Below are 11,726 nucleotides of genomic sequence, written 5' to 3' on the forward strand. Positions count from 1 at the left end.
ACAGCAACATGCAGAAGAATGAAACTGGATCACTTTCTTACACCACATACAAAAATAAATCCAAAATGGATGAACTACCTAAATGTGAGACAGGGAACCATTAAGGGGAGAAAATGAACAGAAACTTCTTTGACCTTGCGGCAGCAACTTCTTACTAGAGACATTGCCGGAAGCAAGGGAAACAAAGGCAAAAGAACTATAGGGACTTCATCAAGATAAAACTCTTCTGCATAGCAAAGGAAACAATCGACAAAACTGAAAGCCTATGGAATGGGAGAAGATATTTGCAAACAATATATCTGATAAAGGGTTAGGGTCCAAAATCTATAAGAACTTACCAACTCAACACCTAAAAAAGAAATAATCCAGTTTAAGAAATGGGCAGAAGACACGAACAGACACTTCTCCAAAGAAGACATCCAGATCGCCAACAGACACATGAAAAGATGCTCCATATCACTGATTGTCAGGGAAATACAAACCAAAACCATGATGAGATGCCATCTCACACCTGTCAGAACGGCTAAAATTAACAACACAAGAAACAATTGGTGTGCGCGAGGATGCAGAGAAAAGGGGAACCCTCTTATGCTGTTGGTGGGAATGCACACTGGTGAAACCACTCTGGAGAACAGTTTGCAATTTCCTCAAAAAGTTAAAAATAGAGCTACCCTATGATCCAGCAATTGCTCTACTAGGTATTTACCCAAAGGATACAAAAAATACATATCCAAAGGGGTACATGCACGCTGATGTTTATAGCAACATTATCAACAAAAACCAAACCATGGAGAAAGCCCAAATGTCCATTGACTGATGAATGGATAAAGGAGATATGGTGTGTATATATATACACACACAATGGAATATTACTCAGCCATCAGAAAGGAAATCTTGCCATTTGCAATGACATGGATAGAGCCGGAGTGTATTATGCTAAGTGAAATAATTCAGTCAGAGAAAGACAAATAGCATATGATCTCATGCATATGTGGAATTTAAGAAGGAAAACAGATGAACATATGAGAGGGAGGAAAAGAAAGAAAGGAGAGAGGGAAACAAGCCGCAAGAGGCTCAAGAAGGAGGACAAACTGAGGGTTCATGGAGGGAGATGGTGGGGGATGGGCCAGATGGGGGATGGGGATTAAGGAGGGCACTTGTCGGGATGAGCAGCGGGTGTTGTGTGTAAGTGATGAATCACTGACTTCTGCTCCAGAAACCAATACTGCACTGTATGTTAACTAAGTAAAATTAAGGGAAAAGAAGAAAGAAATAGCAGTGTGATAGAGTAGGATAGGCTGTGGATCTTGCCCTTGAACATACTTGTCAAAAATGTTAAAACAGGGGTTTCAGCCGGGGAATGCCTGGTCATTGCAGTCAGTTGAACATCAGACTCTTGGTTTTGGCTCAGGTCATGAACTCATGGGTTGTGTGATTGAGCCCTGCGTCAGATGTGCTCAGCGGGGTGTCTGCTTGAAGATTCTCTCCCTTTGCCCTTCCCCCTCTCTAAAATAAATAAATCTTTTTTTAAAAAGATTTTGCTTATTTATTGACAGACAGAGATCACAAGTAGGCAGAGAGGCAGGCAGAGAGAGAGGAGGAAGCAGGCTCCCCACTGAGCAGAGAGCCTGATGCAGGGCTCGATCCCAGGACCCTGGGATCATGACCTGAGCTGAAGGCAGAGGCTTTAACCCACTGAACCACCCAGGTTCAGCCCCAATAAATAAATCTTAAAAAAAAAAAAAAACCAACAAAACCTGAGATGATGCTAGTGTGAGCTGTGCCACAGATGGCCCTCGGTGGGGGGGAGCTTGCAAAGCAGGGGACTGAGGACCTACTATGTGACTTGACACCCTCCTCTGCAGGATTGGGAGTGGAGATTGAGAGAGAGTTTGGGAGAGAACATTGAGAATGATCCGGGCACTGTGTGTGTAAAGGAGGGGACACATCGCTCTTTGCGAAACAAGACGGGGAGCTCCCTTTAGGGAGGCTTGGAGAGGCTGATAGGCATCCCCTGCATTTGGGACCTGAGGATGGAACTGTTGGGGGGTTTCCCAGAAGATGGGGGTGTCTTCATAGATAGCATAAAAACCCCCTGCAGAAAGTGGGTCTGAACACTGGTGGCCTCAAGGCGGGTGAAACCAGCTCACTGGAATGGCAGTCAGGTGTCTTGTCTCCTGGGCCCCTCATCTCCTTCCCATTAACCAGAAGCCACAGTTGCCCAGCTGGGGGGAGGCTGAAGGAGGAGAAGCTGGTGTGACCAGCAGGGGAGGCCCACAAGGTCCTCTTATTCCATGCCCCATGCTGGTCTGAGGACCAGTGTCCCCTAAATCTAGTTGTGACATGACACAGGATGGACCACTTGGGTGGGTAAACTGGGGCTGCTTGTCTCACCTGAGAGCAGCCAGGAAAGCCACGGGACTGCCCGATTCCCAGGTGGCCCCAGCGAGCCCCAGGACACGGATTGCACCAGCTTCCCGGGGCTGACCTGAGGCCCCCTGGTCTTTGACTGCACTAACTCATGACTTTATGCTGGGTTGAGCCCTCCAGGCAGCCAGGACTTGTCTTGTGAGCATCTTGGGGCATCATCTTTATTCACGAGGAGCCAGAAGCAGTTTTGCTCATTCACAGTTGGAAGAGCATGGGGAGGAATTACCAGCTGGAGGAGAGAGGCTCTAAGGAGGATATCTTGGATGAAACGTAACTGTGAGGAGGGACCTCACTAAGCTTTGCTTAGTGGTTAAGATCATAGGTCCCAGGGTTAGCCTGGGAAGAATCCATCTGAGCACCTACAAGCTTAATCAGCTGCACGACCAGATAGTTCCCCATCTGTCGAGTGGATGGCTGTAATGTTGGTGGTGAGCGAGGTGCTGTAGGCTTTCAGGGATGCCCCGTCCACGTTCCCTGTCTACCAGCCATGCTTCCTGACCCCGCCACTGTTCACCAGGCAGGAATGTGCTCCTTTTAAGCCTCACCCTGGGACACTGGGCTGTCAGGAGGCCGTCCAGGCTCCTCCAATCCCAGCCCTCCAGGGTGGCTCAGACCTGCCTCACTGGCCTGCAAAGGATGCCAACAGATGCACAACACAGGATGGAGTAAGGCAGGCCCCCTTCCCCAATCCCCACACCCTCCTGACTGGCCCACACCCTCAGCAGGGGCCCACTCTGCTGCCCACACCTCACTGAGGGCCTGCGGGCCAGGGCAGCCCCTTCCCCTTGCTGGACCTCCCTTTCCTGGTCTATGAACAAGGTCCAGACAATATTTTCCCCGCAGCCCCTTTCTAGCTCAGCATCCCTGCATGTCTGTCTCTTTTCCTGGGAGAAGCAGGAGGGCAGGGTGACTATAACTGGGTTGGAATCATCTTTTGACCCCACTTAGGGTCGGGGTCCAGGTGGAAAGGAGGATTCCATTCCCCTGGAAGGATGATTAGGGTCCTAGGGCGTCTAGGGGATACCCGAGTCATCGCAGACACGCTTTGAGGAATGAAGATAGATGCCCCTTCTTTTCCCACCACTGGTGGGTCCCGAGCCAGCAGGTGCATCTCAGTGGGGGGCCCTGGGAGCTGTCCTCCCTGCTCTCAGCGTCAGGTGGGGCAAGACCCCCAGGTCATAGCATCCTTGGCCCAGGGTCTCCATCCCTGCCAGATCCGATGCCCTTGCCCCCTTTCCCAGTGCGCCCCAGGGACTGGAAGGGCAGTGGGTACTCACCGGGCTGCTTCCGCCGCCGTGCCCGCGCCGCTTGCTCCCCGCTGCCTCTGCTCGCCCGCAGCTGCCTCTCCTGAGTTCACACATATTCATGTGAAAGCCTTCCTATCCGTGTGGGGCTTGGAAATCCGCTCTGCAGGGAGCTGCCGCCTCTGGGAAGTTCGCAAGCCCCTCCTGGCTCTCAGGCCTCCACCCACCAGGCCCTCTGGTGGGGCTGAGATGACTGCTGGTGGATTGCCCGGGCATGGGGTGGGGGGGTTTGAGTTCTCTCCTTCAGCGTGCAGAAGGGGAAACTGAGGCCCAGAGAAGCAAGCGGGCTGTTGGGGTCCCACAGTTAGCGCCAGAGCTGTGAGTGGGATCCACACTGGCCTTCACCTTCTGGTGGCCGAGGAGGGACCCTCTGATAGTAACCAGGAGGCTGCCTGACTTCCCACTGAACTTGTCTGACATTGGAGAAGAGGGGCCCGCTGCAAGACGTTGCAACGGCAGGGGGCAGTGTGTGTGAATGTGGGCGTGAGTGTGTGTGCAGGTGTAGGCCTGCAAGTGTGAGTGTGAGACCAGGTGCATGCCGGCGTGTCAGTGAGCGCACAGTGGGTGTGTGGAGGTGCGTATGTGTGAGTGTGTCAGAAGCATGTGTGTGAGTGTGTACGAATGTGTGAGCAGGAGCCTGTGTGGCATGTGTGAGTGTACGTGTGTAAGCGTGAGTGCACGTGATGTGTGCAAGTGGATGGCGGAAGGGACTGCATCTGAATGTGGGTGTGAGTGTGTGAATGCGTGTGAGTCCCTGGATATGTGTGAGCACGAGTGAGTGTGTGTGTGTGCACGCGCACAAAGAGTGCTACTCAGGTGGCACACGCACAGAGAATTTGTGCCTCAGTCTCTAGATTCAGGTTCGCCCCACTGTCGCCCCAGCAGCCTCCGCAAAGTCAGGAAGGTGACCCAGGACTTGCGGGCCCAGGCTGGTGCGGGAAGGGGTCGGAGGGGTCTGGCCGGCGCCGGCCCTCACGGAAACCAGGGACAGAACCGGATGGCAGGTTGACTGAAAAACGGCCCACGTCCTCTACCTCTTCATGGACCCATAGCTATTCCAGATCTGGAGTCCGTGTCCCCAGGTTCTTGAGTCTGGGCTGCCTGGGGACATCCTTTGGCAGCAGAATGAAGCGGAAGCAGTCTTGTATCTGGTCTGACCTGAGGCCTCAGGAGGCTTGACGGCCTCCCTTCTGTCCTGGAAATCTGCAATGGCCGCAGGACCTGTCCAGGTTAGCCTGCCAGAGGACTAGGCATGTGGAGCAGAGCCCAGTCAGTCCTATGGGCCCCACTGAGGGCCCAGTTGCATGGGACATGGTGTTGTCAAGGTGGGCATGGCCGTCTTGCTGACCCTCAGCTGGACACAAATGCACGCAAGAGTCCGGCCAAGCTCAGATCCGGTCAGGAGACCTGCCCAGTCGACCCGTAGATGTGCGAGCGAAGGCACATGTGTCTTGTGGTCTGTCCTGAGGTTTCAGTGCTGTCTGTCCACGCAATCCTGTCATGAGGACAGCAGACTGAAGCCATCCGTGGCTTTACGGTGGCCTTTTCTGATGCACAAGAGCAACCAGAGGCCAGGGACCAAATACACAGACCCTCTGAGAACTAGAAACTGCTGGGAAAATGGAAAGTCCAGACTGAGCCAGCACGAAGCCCTAGCTTGTCCCTTCCCACGGCTCCCTGTTGTCAGCCCCGTGGCTGTCCTGTTTACTACCTTCATGCCTGGGCCTCTGTGGACAGAGCAGAGCGATTCCTGTCCTTGCTTTTCCTTTCTCGAATGCTTGATTCTCTGTTAGTTGCCAGTTTTTAGAATAGCGGGTGTGGCTTTTGGCAACTTTTAAAGGTGACTGCTGTTTTAAAAAATACCATGATGAGGCCACGAGTTTCAGCTCAGCTTGGGCATTGTTTGTGATTCTGATGGTTTCGTCCTTATTCTTTTTTCTTTTTAAAGATTTTATTTATTTGAGAGAGAGACAGTGAGAGAGAGCATGAGAGGGGAGAAAGTCAGAGGGAGAAGCAGACTCTCCAAGGAACAGGGAGCCCGATGCGGGACTCAATCCCAGGACTCTGGGATCATGACCTGAGCCGAAGGCAGTCGCTTAACCAACTGAGCCACCCAGGCGCCCCTCGTCCTTATTCTTGATGAGCTTTTTTGGCCAGTGGAAGCCCCTTTAAACCAGCTCCAGCATCCTTCTGAGCGGAACCCGGCGGCCCCTGGAGGTTTCCTTTCTCTGGCACAGCGTGTTTCTACACTTAGTCTGTTCTCCAAGGAGCCCTCCCTCTTTTTAGCAGGAAATGTTTAGAGACTAAAGTCTGTGACTCACAGGTATTTATCAAGTTGAGTCGTTATTGTTTCTTGTGTGTTTTCAGTGGAAAGAGCTGTTTGTTCTTGTTAGAAGGAGAAAAATAAAATATGCTTTTGTGTTTCTAATTCAAAATTTGTTTCATATCAGAAGACGGGCTCCTTCTGACTATTTCTGCTTTTCCAGTGTTTAGCCCCGTTTTGGGGGAGGTGTATTGTTGCATGTAATTGGATCCCATGTGTGGATTCCTGTCCCTGTCACCACGATCAGGACACAGAGCTGTCCCATTGCCACGAAGAAGCTCCTGCATGTTGCCCCTTACCCCTCACAGCCTCTTTCCCACCCTAACCCCTGACAACCACCCATCTGTTCTCCATCTGTAATCTCGTCGCTTCCAGAACATCGTATAAATGGACTCCTACAGGATGCGCCCCTTCGGACAGGCGGTTTCCACTCATGGTATGCTTTTGAGACCCAAGGTGTGCATGTCCATAGCTTGCTCCTTTTCCTTGCTGAGAGGTGTTCCACTGAAGGGATGTGGCCCAGAACCTCCAGAGTTCCCCCAAGGAAGCCCATCTGCCTCATTCACAGTTTTTGAGTCTTCCAAATAGAGCCGCTATGAACATGTGTCTACAGGTTTTAGTGGGAAAACAAATCTCACGTTCTCTAGGATAAATACCCAGGAGAGAGATGGCCGAGTGACAGAGTAAGCATCCGTGTAACTTTGTAACGGTCGAAGAGGCTGTTGTCCAGAGCGGTGGTGCCATTTACATTCCCCCCAGCAACGCGTGGCATTTCCAGTTGCTGAGCGCCTACGTCCCTGTGCTGGGTTCAGTGGTGGAGGGTGGGGGGTATTCTGTGATGGTAAACGACTTCTGACAGCCTTTGGACTGACCTTGGGGGGAGACTTTATAGAGTTTTATTGGCCTCTTACCTAGACAAAGTCTAATCTTGTTGCTCCAGCCTTCTTTCCCTGGCATTTGTCCAGTCTCTTTCTAATGACTCCTGGTTCCTGATCTAAGTTTAATAAGTATATTAGAGGGTGTCTGGGTGGTCCAGTTGGTTAAACACCTGCCTTCAGCTCAGGTCATGATCCCAGGGTCCTGGGATGGAGTCCTGCATTGTTCTCCCTGTCCCCCTGCTGGTCCCTCTGCTTGCTCTTTCTCTGACAAATAAATAAATAAAATCTTTTTTAAAAAGTGTAATTAACAAGGCAGGAAACAAGAAATGTTGGGGAAGATGTGGAGAAAGGGGAACCCTCTTACACTGTTGGTGGGAATGCAAGCTGGGGCAGCCACTTTGGAAAATAGTATGGAAGTTTCTCAAAAAGTTAAAAATAGAGCTACCCTATGACCCAACAATTGCACTACTGGGTATTTACAGATGTAAAGATACAGATGGAGTGAGAAGAAAGGGTACCTGCACCCTGATGTTCATAGCAGCAATGTCCACAATAGCCAGACTGTGGAAGGAGCCGAGATTCCCTTCAACAGATGAATGGATAAAGAAGATGTGGTCCATATACACAATGGAATATGACTCAGCCCCCAGAAAGGATGAATACCCACCATTTGCATCGGCATGGATGGAACTGGAGGGGATTATGCTGAGTGAAATAAGTCAAGCCGAGAAAGACAATTATCATATGGTGTCACTCATATATGAAACATAGGGAATAGCCTAGAGGACATTAGGGGAAGGAAGGGAAAACTGAAGGGGGTCGAAATCAGAGGGGGAGACGAACCATGCAAGACTATGAGCTCCAGGAAAAATCTGAAAGTTTCAGAGGGACTGGGTTAGCCTGGTGATGGGTATCAAGGAGGGCAAGTGTTGTAATTAGCACTGGGTGTTGTACGCAAATAATGAATCATGGAACATTACATCAAAAACTAATGTACTGTATGATGACTAAGATAACATAATAATTAAAAAAAGTGTACTTGACAGTAACCTCACCTGTGTGGCAAGTAGGGGAAGAGGAAGCCAAAGTGAATGTAGGGACTTGGGCCTGTGGGAGGCTTTGGCAAGAAACGGATGGGCTTGGACGGAGTCTTTTCCAGCACTCTGTACTCAGCTCCAAAGGAGAGGGTCACCCTTTTATCTTCTAGGTGATAACTTGGGGAGTGGCTTATCTAACCTACACATGTTCATTCTTTGGCAGAGCTTCTCCATAAAGTTGTCTAAGGGTGGTGTGTGCCACTGGCTGCCTTTGGAGACAGCAGTGTAACGTACCCCACCATATAAGATGAGAAGGAAAAATCACTTAAGAAGAATCTGTGGAGGGGGCACCTGGGTGGCTCAGTGGGTTGAAGCCTCTGCCTTTGGCTCAGGTCATGATCCCAGGGTCCTGGGATTGAGCCCCGCATTGGGCTCTCTGCTGAGCAGGGAGCCTGCTTCCTCCTCTCTCTCTGCCTGCCTCTCTGCCTACTTGTGATCTCTGTCTATCAAGTAAATAAATAAATAAATAAAAATCTTAAAAAAAAAAAAAAGAAGGATCTGTGGAGAATTCGCAAACTCGACGGAGCATTAAAATCACCTGGCAGGCTTGCTTCAACACAGACTTCTTGACCCCGCCCTCAGTGCTCCTCAGTAAGTAGGTCTGGGGAAGAGCCATGGGCTCCCCGGTGATGTCGGTGATGCCGATATTATACATGGGGGGCAGTGATAGAGGATAGTCCAGCGTCAAAGAGAGGTTATCTTTACGTTCTTGGCCACCTCTCGAATGGTCTGCTCCTATAAGTGCTGAGGACAACATTATTGAAATTGGGGTTTCCTCCTGAAACTTTTTCTGATGCCAGCCTTCCCCATTCCAGTAAATGGCTGTTCACCCACTTACTTAAGGAAGAAACCTTGGCATTGCCCTCAATTTACCCTTCTTCTTTCACCCACCCCACACGGTCCATGAACCCTAGAGATCTCCCCACCAAGCCGTGTCCCAGGCCTGCTTCTTTGTCTCCACTGTAAGTACCTCATCCAGGCATTCAATGGCTTCTTAATGGGGACATTCCCCTAATTGTGGTCATGTCCTTACAGCTCCCACTTGATCTCACTGGGAAAGTCTGATTACCAAGGGCAAGAGAAGTTAAGTGGGTCATAGCCAATTCTTTCCCATTGTGAGCGAATAGCTTGGAACATCATGATTCTGGCCCACAAAGGACAATAACTCATCATCATCATCATCATCATCATCATCATCATCATCATCGTCTTCTTCTTCTATCTCTAGGGTCAGCACACTTCTCTGCAAAGGACCAGATAGTAAATATTTTAGGCTTTGCAGACTGTCTGGTCTCTGCCATGCTACTGAACCTTGCTGTTGTAGCACAGAAACAACCAGTGAACAAATGGGCCTGGCTGTATTCCAGTAAAACTTCCTTCACAAAAACAAGTGGTGGGCCAGAAATGGTCCGCCCCATAGGCCTTAGTTGGCCAGCCCCTGTCCTACACTACCACTAAATCTCCTCCGGGACCCCCTGCTTCCTGCCTTCACCCTTCTCCTATCCCTTCTCTACAAAGCAGACAGAATGAGCTTTCAAACTATAAGCTGGATTACATCACTCTCCTGCATAAAGCCACCCAATGGCTTTTAGCCCTAGAACGAAACCCAGCGGCCTCTATGGCCCCTGCCTGCTTCTCCAGCCCCTTCTTGAGACACTCTCCACCTCCTTCACTAGACTCCAGCTGCACTGGCTTTCTTTCCAGTTTCCTGGACACTCCAGGCATCTTCCTGCGTGGGCTTTGCATGGCTTCTTCTCTCTGCCTGGATTGGTTTTGACTTCACTTTCTGTGTGGCTAGTTATTCTTATTCTTCCCATTTCTTTAGAGGGGACTACTATTCAGGACCTGCCCTCTTCCCCTTCCCCAGTAATGTCTAGATGAACACCATGCTTGTGTCCCCATCACTTAACTGACCATGTGACTTGCCTGACATGCGCTCAGGCATATGCTCTCCAGGAGGGCAGGAACTACATCTGCTCCATTCATCACTGTGCAGAATGGAACAGCACCTGGCATAAAGCAGGTACTTCCCATCACAGGATATTGAGTGAGTGGGTATGTAAGGGATTCATTCCCGGAAGCAAGAGGATACTTTTCATTCTAGGAAGTGTTTGGTGACAGCTGCTCTGTGCTAAGTCTTATCATGAGCCTGGCAAGAGAGTTAGGAGCTGCTGAAGATGTTCAGGCGGTACCCAGGAAGACTGACTCCATATGAGTGGTGTAAACTGTGGGTAGCAAGAGTCCTGGGAAGGAAAAGTCAGGAAAGTATGGGCTTTAGCATGACACTGGGACTCGGGTCCTGGGGAACAGATCTTTCCTTGTCAAGACACACCTACTGACATTGTAATGTACCTTCCAAAGACTGAGCATCCCTCCCCAGTGGAATGTCCCAAAATTCTTCGGGTCGTTGAGGGGAGCTGTAAATGTTGCAAGTGAGAAGTTGCTACTGGGACACATAGCCACACTCCTATTTTTTTTTCCAACTGTAACACAAAAATCAGATTTTTTTTTCAGTCAAAAAAAAAAAAAGTCCTCAAGGTTAAACCCTGAGCATCACCACTTCCAGATCACATTGTACACATTCCTCTTGCTCCCACCACAGGCCTGCCTTTCCTTGGATGCTCATGGCCATGGGAACCTAAGACAACTTCTCTGTGAAAGTGGCCATTGAACTTGCCGAAGGAGGAGATGGGGGCAGGCATATCCACTAGGACATTGAATGATCTTTTTCGTAAGAATTCCCCAACCGGGGAATGATGAGCCCTGGGACTCAAGGCCTGACTGGAAAGCAGTATAAACACATTCTAGCCCTTTCTGCATGGATTAGCACATTTGACTCTCCATCTCCCTCGAGATTAGAATCTCAAGTTCCCAGGAGATGAGCTTGAGTACCTGAGCTGAGAAAAGGGACCAAGGGTAGTACCTTATTAGAGAGCAGTTCTCAAGGCCCAAGGGGAGAGAGAGGAACTCACACGGGAGAATGAGGAGAGCATTTGGAGAAGCCAGCGCAGAACTAGCCTAGTGTTTTAAGGAGAGAGTGGTTCGTTAGCTTAAATCCTACAGAGGACAAGTAGGGTGAGCATGGAAACAGAGCTACTGGACGGTATTGGTGAATCTGGTGACAGCAAAATTGTCACTGGTTGGGGAGTTGGGAGAGAAAGCCAGGAGTGTGGTGGCAGCTCAGGGGTCCGATTTCAGGAGCCTATAATCACCCTTTTGTCCTATGATGTGTCCCTGCTTCTGCAAGGAGCCTTGGATGGGCCATCTGGTGTATTGGTTCTAGTCCTGTTTGTGCTCCTGGCTGGCTGATGGTGCTAACTCTCCAAGGTCTCTTCCGGTGTGTATGCTCCACTGTTCTAGGGAGGCTGGGAGTGAGTGGAGTTGTGCGGATGAATAGTTTGTGGAATGGCGCAGAGCAAGGACAACCTTTGCTGCCCACAGGAGGCAGTGAGCTGTTCTTCAGACTGCTGAATGGGCCATCTGGAATGACGGGTCTAGCACCCAGGACTAACAGGGCAGGTGGTAGGATAGGAAAGGTACTCCATTGCAACAAGCCCCAGAGTGATTTCAGGTGGCAGGTGGCAGATGCCATCTATCCAGAGAAACACCAGGTGTGTGAGCAGATACAGTCTCCAAGATGACCCATGCAGTAGGACGTGGGACTCATCAGGAGTGTCTGAGCTAACTCACAGGC

This window comes from Meles meles, chromosome 8 (assembly GCF_922984935.1).
Source record: "Meles meles chromosome 8, mMelMel3.1 paternal haplotype, whole genome shotgun sequence".
Lineage (NCBI taxonomy): Eukaryota > Metazoa > Chordata > Mammalia > Carnivora > Mustelidae > Meles > Meles meles.